The sequence below is a fragment of the Bufo bufo genome, chromosome 2 (assembly GCF_905171765.1).
Source record: "Bufo bufo chromosome 2, aBufBuf1.1, whole genome shotgun sequence".
NCBI classification, from domain to species: domain Eukaryota; kingdom Metazoa; phylum Chordata; class Amphibia; order Anura; family Bufonidae; genus Bufo; species Bufo bufo.
The window spans coordinates 648,394,683-648,407,853 of NC_053390.1; the positions used below are offsets into that span (position 1 = coordinate 648,394,683).

The window sequence follows — 13,171 nt, forward strand, 5'->3', positions numbered from 1 at the left end:
CTTTTTTGCAGGGCCGTGGAACGGAACTACGGATGAGGGCACCACATGGTGGTGCTGTCCACATCTTTTGCGGCCCCATTGAAATGAATAGGTCCGCAACCATTCCGCAAAATTGCAGAACGGATGCGGACCCATTCAGACGGTCATGTAAATGGACTCTAAGAAGGACAGGTGAACATGTTGCATGCTGGGTGTTGTAGTTTCACAGCAGCTGAAATGCCGAAGGTTGCTGATCTCTGGTCTAGGACATGTATATTATTAGCCGGGTCGGAATGGTCCACCAGAGTACCTGAGGATCCCACCAGAGTACCTGAGGATCCCACCAGCATCACACTAGTGATCAGGATCCGCAAAGTAGTTCTCTTCTGGCCGATTCTTGCCAGATATCCACCATTTCCCATTATATTTAATGGGGCCGGACAGCGACATTTAAGCTTTTGGCATTGCCAGAATGCAGAGAGATCCAACAGGCTGTTTCTTGCTGGGACAACCTGCCGGATCCTAAGCACTAGTGTGAAACTAGCCTAACAATGCTAGAACCGGCCCTGTCCTCAAATTGATCCAGGGCTTCCCTTTCTCTACCTGTAACTGTCACAGCTTCTAACGGTAGATATGGCTGATGGCAATTGAAGGGTGGAATTAAGCATGTGTGACCACCTCAATGGCATCACTGAAGTGGACTGAAAAATAAGGAAAAGAACAAACAGCACATGGGGATACACAGATTTTATTGAATAATTCTGGTACTGGTTTAAAAAAATGTAAATGATGTTTCATGGGACATCCTCTTTAATGGTAATGCCCTCCTTTCAACACTGACATTTTTAGGTTCAATACTCTGTGCTGATTAATTTCTAAAGACCATGGATCTCACCTTTTGCAATGCAGAGGGTAAAGTTTGTGGCAAATCCAAAGCAAAATCTGCATTTAACTCCTGTTGATTTTCCAAACAAAAAATGCCACATTTGGCCAGATTAATGAGACGTTCCACACTGTCTACAAGGTGTTCATGTAAGCTCCAGACACTATCGGGCTTGGCCTGCAATCAATGCTAGGTTGAAACTATAGTGGGTGTAAAGGTAATAGTAGCACCTGTGCCCTGGTGCCCGAGCAGGCCCAAAGACCCTACCGTCTCATAAGAAAATACCAGTATTACAAATGGCACTTGATTGGTGGTGGCCATATTACAGATTTTGCATTGGGGGCAAAGAGCTTCAAGTTACGCTTCTCAGCTTTGCAACTAGCTCTGTAGTCGAAAATTACTATGTATCTGATTTTAAAAGAAATGAACATCAAGCATCTGTGCCACCAGAACAAGGCACAATGGCGCCAGGAGATCCAATTTCTGTCACTGCATCAGGAACTGAGCAAAAACGGTTCCGTTACGGTAATACAACCACATGCATCCGTCATGAGCGGTTCCAGTTGTATTATGTCTTATATAGCCAAGACGGATCAGTCATGAACTCCATTGAAAGTCAATGGTGGAAAGATCAGTTTTCTATTGTGTCAGAGAAAACGGATCCATCCCCATTGACTTACATTGTGTTTTGGGACGGATCCGTCACGCTCCGCATACCAGGCATCGTTTTGATGTCCGCCTCCAGAGCGGAATGGTGACTGAACGGAGGCAAACTGATGCATTCTGAGTGGATCCTTTTCCATTCAGAATGCATTAGGGCAAAACTGACATGTCTGATACGTCATCTCCCTGCAGAAGATCCTCAAGAAGGGCTGAGAAATCCTTATCTAGTCATAAATGACTTCAGATATTCTTACAACTCGGTAATACACGTGTTTAATTCTTTAACCACCTCCGGACTGCTGTACGCAGATTCGCGTTCCGGAGGTGGCAGCCCTGCGCTCAGCGACGCATATACGCGTCATCTCGCGTGAGCCGGGATTTCCTGTGAACGCGCGCACAAAGGCGCGCGCGCTCACAGGAACGGAAGGTAAGAGAGTTGATCTCCAGCCTGCCAGCGGCGATCGTTCGCTGGCAGGCTGGAGATGTGTTTTTTTTAACCCCTAACAGGTATATTAGACGCTGTTTTGATAACAGCGTCTAATATACCTGCTACCTGGTCCTCTGGTGGTCCCCTTTGTTTGGATCGACCACCAGAGGACACAGGTAGCTCAGTAAAGTCCCACCAAGCACCACTACACTACACTACACCCCCCCCCCGTCACTTATTAACCCCTTATTAGCCCCTGATCACCCCATATAGACTCCCTGATCACCCCCCTGTCATTGATTACACCCCTGTCATTGATCAACCCCCTGTAAAGCTCCATTCAGATGTCCGCATGATTTTTACGGATGCACTGATAGATGGATTGGATCGCAAAACGCATCCGGACGTCTGAATGAAGCCTTACAGGGGCATGATCAATGACTGTGGTGATCACCCCATATAGACTCCCTGATCACCCCCCTGTCATTGATTACCCCCCTGTCATTGATCAACCCCCTGTAAAGCTCCATTCAGACGTCCGCATGATTTTTACGGATCCACTGATAGATGGATCGGATCCGCAAAACGCATCCGGACGTCTGAATGAAGCCTTACAGGGGCGTGATCAATGACTGTGATTATCACCCCATATAGACTCCCTGATCACTCCCCTGTCATTGATTACACCCCTGTCATTGATCAACCCCCTGTAAAGCTCCATTCAGATGTCCGCATGATTTTTACGGATGCACTGATAGATGGATCGGATCCGCAAAACGCATCCGGACGTCTGAATGAAGCCTTACAGGGGCATGATCAATGACTGTGGTTATCACCCCATATAGACTCCCTGATCACCCCCCTGTCATTGATTACCCCCTGTAAAGCTCCATTCAGATGTCCGCATGATTTTTACGGATGCACTGATAGATGGATCGGATCCGCAAAACGCATCCGGACGTCTGAATGAAGCCTTACAGGGGCATGATCAATGACTGTGGTTATCACCCCATATAGACTCCCTGATCACCCCCCTGTCATTGATTACCCCCTGTAAAGCTCCATTCAGATGTCCGCATGATTTTTACGGATCCACTGATAGATGGATCGGATCCGCAAAACGCATCCGGACGTCTGAATGAAGCCTTACAGGGGCATGATCAATGACTGTGGTTATCACCCCATATAGACTCCCTGATCACCCCCCTGTCATTGATCACCCCCCCTGTCATTGATTACCTCCCTGTAAAGCTCCATTCAGATGTCCGCATGATTTTTACGGATGCACTGATAGATGGATCGGATCCGCAAAACGCATACGGACGTCTGAATGAAGCCTTACACGGGCGTGATCAATGACTGTGGTTATCATCCCATATAGACTCCCTGATCACCCCCCTGTCATTGATCACCCCCCTGTCATTGATCACCCCCCTGTCATTGATCACTCCCCCTGTCATTGATCATCCCCCCTGTCATTGATCACCCTCTGTAAGGCTCCATTCAGACATTTTTTGGGCCCGAGTTAGCGGAATTTATTTTTTTTTTTTTCTTACAAAGTCTCATATTCCACTAACTTGTGTCAAAAAATAAAATCTCACATGAACTCACCATACCCCTCACGGAATCCAAATGCGTAAAATTTTTTAGACATTTATATTCCAGACTTCTTCTCACGCTTTAGGGCCCCTAGAATGCCAGGGCAGTATAAATACCCCACATGTGACCCCATTTCGGAAAGAAGACACCCCCAGGTATTCCGTGAGGGGCATATTGAGTCCATGAAAGATTGAAATTTTTGTCCCAAGTTAGCGGAACGGGAGACTTTGTGAGAAAAAAAAAAAATATCAATTTCCGCTAACTTGTGCCAAAAAAAAAAAATTTCTATGAACTCGCCATGCCCCTCATTGAATACCTTGGGGTGTCTTCTTTCCAAAATGGGGTCACATGTGGGGTATTTATACTGCCCTGGCATTCTAGGGGCCCCAAAGCGTGAGAAGAAGTCTGGTATCCAAATGTCTAAAAATGCCCTCCTAAAAGGAATTTGGGCCCCTTTGCGCATCTAGGCTGCAAAAAAGTGTCACACATGTGGTATCGCCGTACTCAGGAGAAGTTGGGGAATGTGTTTTGGGGTGTCATTTTACATATACCCATGCTGGGTGAGATAAATATCTTGGTCAAATGCCAACTTTGTATAAAAAAATGGGAAAAGTTGTCTTTTGCCAAGATATTTCTCTCACCCACCGTGGGTATATGTAAAAAGACACCCCAAAACACATTCCCCAACGTCTCCTGAATACGGCGATACCACATGTGTGACACTTTTTTGCAGCCTAGGTGGGCAAAGGGGCCCACATTCCAAAGAGCACCTTTCGGATTTCACTGGTCATTTACCTACTTACCACACATTAGGGCCCCTGGAAAATGCCAGGGCAGTATAACTACCCCACAAGTGACCCCATTTTGGAAAGAAGACACCCAAAGGTATTCCGTGAGGGGCATGGCGAGTTCCTAGAATTTTTTTATTTTTTGTCACAAGTTAGTGGAAAATGATGATTTTTTATTTTTTATTTTTTTTTCATACAAAGTCTCATATTCCACTAACTTGTGACAAAAAATAAAAACTTCCATGAACTCACTATGCCCATCAGCGAATACCTTGGGGTCTCTTCTTTCCAAAATGGGGTCACTTGTGGGGTAGTTATACTGCCCTGGCATTCTAGGGGCCCAAATGTGTGGTAAGGAGTTTGAAATCAAATTCTGTAAAAAATGACGAGTGAAATCCGAAAGGTGCTCTTTGGAATATGGGCCCCTTTGCCCACCTAGGCTGCAAAAAAGGGTCACACATCTGGTATCTCCGTATTCAGTAGAAGTTGGGGAATGTGTTTTGGGGTGTCATTTTACATATACCCATGCTGGGTGAGAGAAATATCTTGGCAAAAGACAACTTTTCCCATTTTTTTATACAAAGTTGGCATTTGACCAAGATATTTATCTCACCCAGCATGGGTATATGTAAAATGACACCTCAAAACACATTCCCCAACTTCTCCTGAGTACGGAGATACCAGATGTGTGACACTTTTTTGCAGCCTAGGTGGGCAAAGGGGCCCATATTCCAAAGAGCACCTTTCGGATTTCACTCGTCATTTTTTACAGAATTTGATTTCAAACTCCTTACCACACATTTGGGCCCCTAGAATGCCAGGGCAGTATAACTACCCCACAAGTGACCCCATTTTGGAAAGAAGAGACCCCAAGGTATTCGCTGATGGGCATAGTGAGTTCATGGAAGTTTTTATTTTTTGTCACAAGTTAGTGGAATATGAGACTTTGTATGAAAAAAAAATAAAAAAAATAAAAAAAATCAGCATTTTCCACTAACTTGTGACAAAAAATAAAAAATTCTAGGAACTCGCCATGCCCCTCACGGAATACCTTGGGGTGTCTTCTTTCCAAAATGGGGTCACTTGTGGGGTAGTTATACTGCCCTGGCATTCTAGGGGCCCAAATGTGTGGTAAGGTGTTTGAAATCAAATTCTGTAAAAAATGACCTGTGAAATCCTAAAGGTGCTCTTTGGAATATGGGCCCCTTTGCCCACCTAGGCTGCAAAAAAGTGTCACACATCTGGTATCTCCGTACTCAGGAGAAGGTGGGGAATGTGTTTTGGGGTGTCTTTTTACATATACCCATGCTGGGTGAGATAAATATCTTGGTCAAATGCCAACTTTGTATAAAAAAATGGGAAAAGTTGTCTTTTGCCAAGATATTTCTCTCACCCAGCATGGGTATATGTAAAATGACACCCCAAAACACATTCCCCACCTTCTCCTGAGTACGGAGATACCAGATGTGTGACACTTTTTTGCAGCCTAGGTGGGCAAAGGGGCCCATATTCCAAAGAGCACCTTTCGGATTTCACAGGTCATTTTTTACAGAATTTGATTTCAAACTCCTTACCACACATTTGGGCCCCTAGAATGCCAGGGCAGTATAACTACCCCACAAGTGACCCCATTTTGGAAAGAAGACACCCCAAGGTATTTCGTGATGGGCATAGTGAGTTCATAGAACTTTTTATTTTTTGTCACAAGTTAGTGGAATATGAGACTTTGTAAGAAAAAAAAAAAAAAAATCATCATTTTCCGCTAACTTGTGACAAAAAATAAAAAGTTCTATGAACTCACTATGCCCATCAGCGAATACCTTAGGGTGTGTACTTTCCGAAATGGGGTCATTTGTGGGGTGTTTGTACTGTCTGGGCATTGTAGAACCTCAGGAAACATGACAGGTGCTCAGAAAGTCAGAGCTGCTTCAAAAAGCGGAAATTCACATTTTTGTACCATAGTTTGTAAACGCTATAACTTTTACCCAAACCATTTTTTTTTTACCCAAACATTTTTTTTTTATCAAAGACATGTAGAACAATAAATTTAGAGCAAAATTTATGTATGGATCTCGTTTTTTTTGCAAAATTTTACAACTGAAAGTGAAAAATGTCATTTTTTTGCAAAAAAATCGTTAAATTTCGATTAATAACAAAAAAAGTAAAAATGTCAGCAGCAATGAAATACCACCAAATGAAAGCTCTATTAGTGAGAAGAAAAGGAGGTAAAATTCATTTGGGTGGTAAGTTGCATGACCGAGCAATAAATGGTGAAAGTAGTGTAGGTCAGAAGTGTAAAAAGTGGCCTGGTCTTTCAGGGTGTTTAAGCACTGGGGGCTGAGGTGGTTAATATACATCATCAAACACTGACATTACCAGGTGACATTCTGCAGAGAAATGATGTACATTTTCAGATCTTATCATGGTTGAATGCCTTTTGTCTTTATTTTGTTTCAATGCGGCGTGAACGTGTTTAAACTAGAGCGAAGGAGTTTATCCAATGTTTCAACCTTCCTTAATAAGTGACCAATTAAAAAAAAAAAAAAAAGGTTACCGGGCAGCCAGAGCCGATGGGCACAGGGCCAGTACAATAGACTTGACATGGTGACTTTTATGGGTGCTGCCCAAATCTGTTTCCTGGCTTATTGAAGGAGCCAAGCGACGGTAAAACAGACTTATGTAACTAATGTGATGAGGCTTAAAGTAGGACTGCCGTTGCTGGGCAGTTTCTAAAAAGTCAGAGAAAAATCCTTAAAAGATTTGAGGAGGAAATGTTCCACAAGACTGCAAACAGTTCAGCTCTTAGAAATCCTGTATAATATTAATATAACAAGCAAAGTGGTCATTTTTATAGTAGCAGAAACCAACAAATATGAAATTAAAGACAAATTCCACTAGTTAAACCATTATTGTGTAATCTAATCAGAATAAAATACCCCCCAATCCCCCGCTTCTGTGCATTTGCCCCTTAGAGGCTTTTAAAGGGGTATTCCCATCTCAGACATTGCGTCCATATTGCTAGGATATGCCCCCAATGTCTGATAGGTGCGGGTCCCACCTCTGGGAACTGCACCTATACTTAGAATGGAGCCTTCAAAGTCCCAGAGGGTGCACCATGCATGTGCGGCCACCCTCCATTCATTCCTATGGAAGCGCTGAAAATAGATGAGCACTGGCTCGCTATTTCCTTCAGCCCCATAGACGTGAATGGAGTGGCCTTCCATTCATTTCAATGGCTATTCCAAACATTTTTGGGCGCTCCCATAGGAATGAATGGAGGGTGGCTCCGCATCGGGGGTGTGCCCTCCAGGACTTTGCACACTCCATTCTAAGTATAGGACCCACACCTATCATACATTGGGGACATATCCTACAGATATGTCCCCAATGTCTGAGATGGGAATACCCCTTTAACACAGGTTAATGATTAGGAACAAACATCGTTGATTCCGTACCTTGTGAAAATATGCCACCGAACAGTCCACAAACAAGCAAATGCTCATTTGTTGAATGATCACATCTTTTACATGGCAGCACAAATCAGCACTTCTTGTCAGCACCTGGCCCCATGTACACAAATGTATATAGGGATGAACAATCATATTACTGATCATTCGTCCCATTAATAACTGCAAATAACGAGCGCAGACCAACATGCTGTACTGTTGTCGTACCGATTGTCTAGAAGGAAGAATTCCTGCAGAGATTTACATGCAGAGATCTCCTTCAGTGTATCACGACGAGGGATCGCTAGAACGAGGTCTGATTGGGAGACTTATGGAGATCTGATGGAGGGTCAGTCACAAGGAGGTCTGATCTGAGGTCTAATTGGGGACTTCTTGAGGTCTAATCTGAGATCTGATTGGGGGTCATTCACATGAAGGTCTGATTGGGGGATATACACTCCTCAAAAAAATAAAGGGAACACTTAAACAACACAATGTAACTCCAAGTCAATCACACTTCTGTGAAATCAAACTGTCCACTTAGGATGCAACACTGAGTGACAATCAATTTCACATGCTGTTGTGCAAATGGGATAGACAACAGGTGGAAATTATAGGCAATTAGCAAGACACCCCCAATAAAGGAGTGGTTCTGTAGGTGGTGAGCACAGACCACTTCTCAGTTCCTATGCTTCCTGGCTGATGTTTTGGTCACTTTTGAATGCTGGCGGTGCTTTCACTCTAGTGGTAGCATGAGACAGAGTCTACAACCCACACAAGTGGCTCAGGCAGTGCAGCTTATCCAGGATGGCACATCAATGCGAGCTGTGGCAAGGTGGTTTGCTGTGTCTGTCAGCGTAGTGTCCAGAGCATGGAGGCGCTACCAGGAGACAGGCCAGTACATCAGGAGACGTGGAGGAGGCCGTAGGAGGGCAACAACCCAGCAGCAGGACCGCTACCTCCGCCTTTGTGCAAGGAGGAACAGGAGGAGCACTGCCAGAGTCCTGCAAAATGACCTCCAGCAGGCCACAAATGTGCATGTGTCTGCTCAAACGGTCAGAAACAGACTCCATGAGGGTGATATGAAGGCCCGACGTCCACAGGTGGGGGTTGTGCTTACAGCCCAACACTATGCAGGACGTTTAGCATATGCCAGAGAACACCAAGATTGGCAAATTCGCCACTGGTGCCCTGTGCTCTTCACAGATGAAAGCAGGTTCACACTGAGCACATGTGACAGACGTGACAGAGTCTGGAGACGCCGTGGAGAACATTCTGCTGCCTGCAACATCCTCCAGCATGACCGGTTTGGCATTGGGTCAGTAATGGTATGGTGTGGGGTGGCATTTCTTTGGAGGGCCGCACAGCCCTCCATGTGCTCGCCAGAGGTAGCCTGACTGCCATTAGGTACCGAGATGAGATCCTCAGACCCCTTGTGAGGCCATATGCTGGTGCGGTTGGCCCTGGGTTCCTCCTAATGCAAGACAATGCTAGACCTCATGTGGCTGGAGTGTGTCAGCAGTTCCAAGACGAAGGCATTGATGCTATGGACTGGCCCGCCCGTTCCCCAGACCCGAATCTAATTGAGCACATCTGGGACATCATGTCTCGCTCTATCCACCAACGTCCTGTTGCACCACAGACTGTCCAGGAGTTGGCAGATGCTTTAATCCAGGTCTGGGAGGAGATCCCTCAGGAGACCGTCCGCCACCTCATCAGGAGCATGCACAGGCGTTGTAGGGAGGTCATACAGGCACGTGGAGGCCACACACTGAGCCTCATTTTGACTTGTTTTAAGGACATTACATCAAAGTTGGATCAGCCTGTAGTGTGTTTTTCCACTTTAATTTTGAGTGTGACTCCAAATCCAGACCTCCATGGGTTGAAAAATTTGATTTCCATTTTTTTTTTTTTTGTGATTTTGTTGTCAGCACATTCAACTATGTAAAGAACAAAGTATTTCAGAAGGATATTTAATTAATTCTAGGATGTGTTATTTTTGTGTTCCCTTTATTTTTTTGAGCAGTGTATTAACACTGGGGGGGGTCTGTTCTGAGGTCTGATTAACATTGGGAGTCTGATTGGGGCCCTTACTGGAAATTTTTGTGCAACCAGTTAATAAACTATGTGAAAACCCCATGCAAATGAGGGTGCAGATTTGGTTATGTTCAGTTACTACTGTGTGTGTTCTTTCCCTGAGTAATTCCAACATTATGCGCCCATACAAATGAATTGAGACCAAGGCAGTTATCTGACTGATGATGCAAGTTATAATTACATAACCCACATCTGGCTGGACATATGCAACTGAAGTTGTAGTCTAAAAAAAAATATTTTGGGTAGCTTTTGTATTTGTTCAAATAATCAGATAAGCTATGTAAACAGATAATGTCATTTTGTAATTTGTTCACATGGGTCAGTGCTGCATGGCAGCCGCTGTTGCGATGGCGCTATGCCTACGGGTTGGTGTGGCTCATTGCCATCATAGGCTTAGCCTGCCAGTAGGGGTGTTGTTGGGCTGCTGAGTTGCACTGCCTGTGGGTGTTGTGTGGTGGTGACGGTGGTCGCTATGTGACCCTGCACCAATTTAGAGCAAGGACCCGCTGAAAATAGGTCACCTTGACGTCTAGTACAGTTTATATTTCATGCTGAGAAGTAATAGATCTATGCATAGCATATGTCAGATAATGGAACCCTGAAGATAATTTGTAACAAAAATTTGACATTTGTAATTGACTCATTGTGTTTCCTATATTCATGCTTAATGTTTCAAAGAGTTTCAAATTGCAGTGTGCTGGTCAGTGGATGACCTCTTGCTGGGATATGGCCTCAAATTCCTTCTCTGAAATTGGGCCGGGAGAGTGGAGTATTATGGGATTGTTAGGCTCTTGTTAGGCTCCATCTTGACTTTGAAGAGACTGAAAATGAGCCTGAAACCATCTAGCTCCAGTCGAGTAATGTGTTGTCCTGTTGAAGGAACACACTTATACCGTATGTAGTATTGTACTCTATTGTGTGTGCAATAGTGTATTGGCTTGGCTGTGGTTGCTGCACAGTAAATGGGAATATTTTTTTAATAGGTAGCAGTCGCAAGCAGGTAATGGTGGGATCTTATAGAATAGAGTACTGTTGTCGGCTTTGTATTGCCTGGGGTAGTCTGGGGATAGCCCTCTGAAATGACCCACAGGGAAGCGAGCACAGGGTTAGCCAAGGAGGAGTCAGGGAAAGGTGATGTCTGTTGTAGTGTGCCATGACACAATTAAAATAATACATTTAAATGCTCTACATCTCTTTTTCTCTGTCTTTTCTGTTTCATGGAAACAAATGTTCTCCAAATGTGCACTACTGAAAAAATAGGGAAGAAATTTTGCTCTACCAAGACAGTGACATGTGTTATGTATAGGCTCTCCATTCTATGTAAGTGTATTCACAGCTTGACGGAAAAAAATGAGATATATAACAGATGTAGCACGTCCTCTGAGGCCACTTTCAGATGACAGTATTTTGGTCATTATTTTACATCCGTATTTGAAAGCCAAAACTAGGAGCAGATCCTACAAAAAAAGGTCTGATGGAAAGATTTGTGCCTCTTCTGTATTTTGGCTTCAAAATACTGACTATAACACGGCCACGTAAAAGGGTCAATTGTGAATAAAGGACTAGTGAAGTCAAAAATTTCACTTTTAAATGAAACTTCACCAATGCTTTTCTTATCTGGACTAATCTGATGAGCGCATCATTTGCTTGAATAATAATAATGGTTCGCAACAAAACTAAGTATCTCCATAAAATTTGTATTTAATCAGTTTACACGTTAACCTGCAAATAATGTAAAGGAGTGTTCCTAGTAACTCTTGATCCTGATATTTATCCTGTGTAAAGGTGTTGCCAATCACCCTATCAACAAGCCTCATTGATGCTGTCACCTAACGCATTGTTTTTGGGAAGCAAATCGTACTATGTACATGCAGCAATTGCTGCATATACTCTAAATGCAGCTCCAATGTCGTCTAATGAGAAAGCAATTATCAGGAAAAAATGGCTTGTTTCCGACAATTGCCTGCTGTGTTGACCTGTGTAGGAAGTCTTAAAAGGTAAAAAGCTAAAAAATCCAGTTTGTCTTTATTCAAAATGTTGAGCTCCTTTCTCCTTACAGCCTTGAGATTAAGATCTAGTAGCAGGCTCTTTATATCGGCAGCTCCTTATATCTGATCTCCCGAGAGCTCCTAAATATTCATTATAGCTCAATTTTTATCTTACTGATAAGAACGTGTCTTAAATAAGTATTTATGACCTTTTGGTAATGTAGAGATAAGGTTCATTAGATGACCAACACAAAGTGAAATTGAAAGTATGGTTCACACAGCTAGGCAGAAATTAACCCTTTCTAACAAAGCTGCTGAATATTTTTAATAAAGACCAATTGAAAAAATGATTTTAATCCCAAGAGGAGTAAAATGCAATTATATATATAAAAAATGTAAATAACTTCTAAGATACAGCTCTTCTGACAACCAAGGTTGTCAGTAAAGAGAAATAAAAAGTAAAAAAAGAATAACAACATGCCAAAATCCTATTGAAACAAGACCTCATGCATATGGCAAAGCAGTGAGCAGGAGGCTGTATGGTGGCAAACAGAACCCCCTGCAGCTCTATACTATCTGCTCCATGTGCTGACATCTGAGTACTAGTGATGAGCGGCAGGGGCTATATTCAAATTCGCGATATTTCACGAATATTTTGTAGAATATTTGTCATATATTCGCGAATTCGAGATTATTTTATTGAATGCGAAAAAATCGGCAATGAAAAAAATCACGTAATGTTAATTTGTAACGCGAAATACAGGCGTGGGTCACTTTGGCTAAATTTTTCGCGCTGCTGGAAGTTTCTCCTCAGACTGGAGAAAATGGTTGGCACGGCAGAACATTACAATAGCTTTATATGCAGATAGAGTCAAGTGCTCCAATATATTCGCGATTACCCTAATCGGCAGTGATTAGAATATTTTTTCGCACTGCGTGCAACTTCACATTTTAGCAGGTCTGACTACAGATTACTGATTGGTGCACTAAGTATTGTTGGGAACTTGACATTGCTTCCTTCTCATTGGCCCACAAGCAAGAAGCAGAGAGGAATCATGTGTTCAGATGGAACAAAAAATGACAAATATTCGATATAACGAATATATAGCACTATATTCTAAATATTTGCGAATTCTCGAAGTGGCGATATTCGCTATAAAAATTAGTTATTCGAATATTCGCGCTCAACACTACTGAGTACTGCCATATTAGCAATGATTCCAGGGGAGTATAACCACTCTGCAAGACAATACTAAAGGAACATGCCCTGATCTGCGCCTCCTAATGAAACCGTAGGCATG

At 43.2% G+C, this 13,171-nt stretch overlaps 1 protein-coding gene across 2 annotated transcripts in view; it reads right to left on the reverse strand.

The window, feature by feature from the left end:
• The window catches only part of NR3C2 (nuclear receptor subfamily 3 group C member 2), a 368,336-nt gene that overhangs the window by 85,486 nt on the left and 269,679 nt on the right, over positions 1–13,171 (reverse strand). The window lies entirely within an intron of this gene.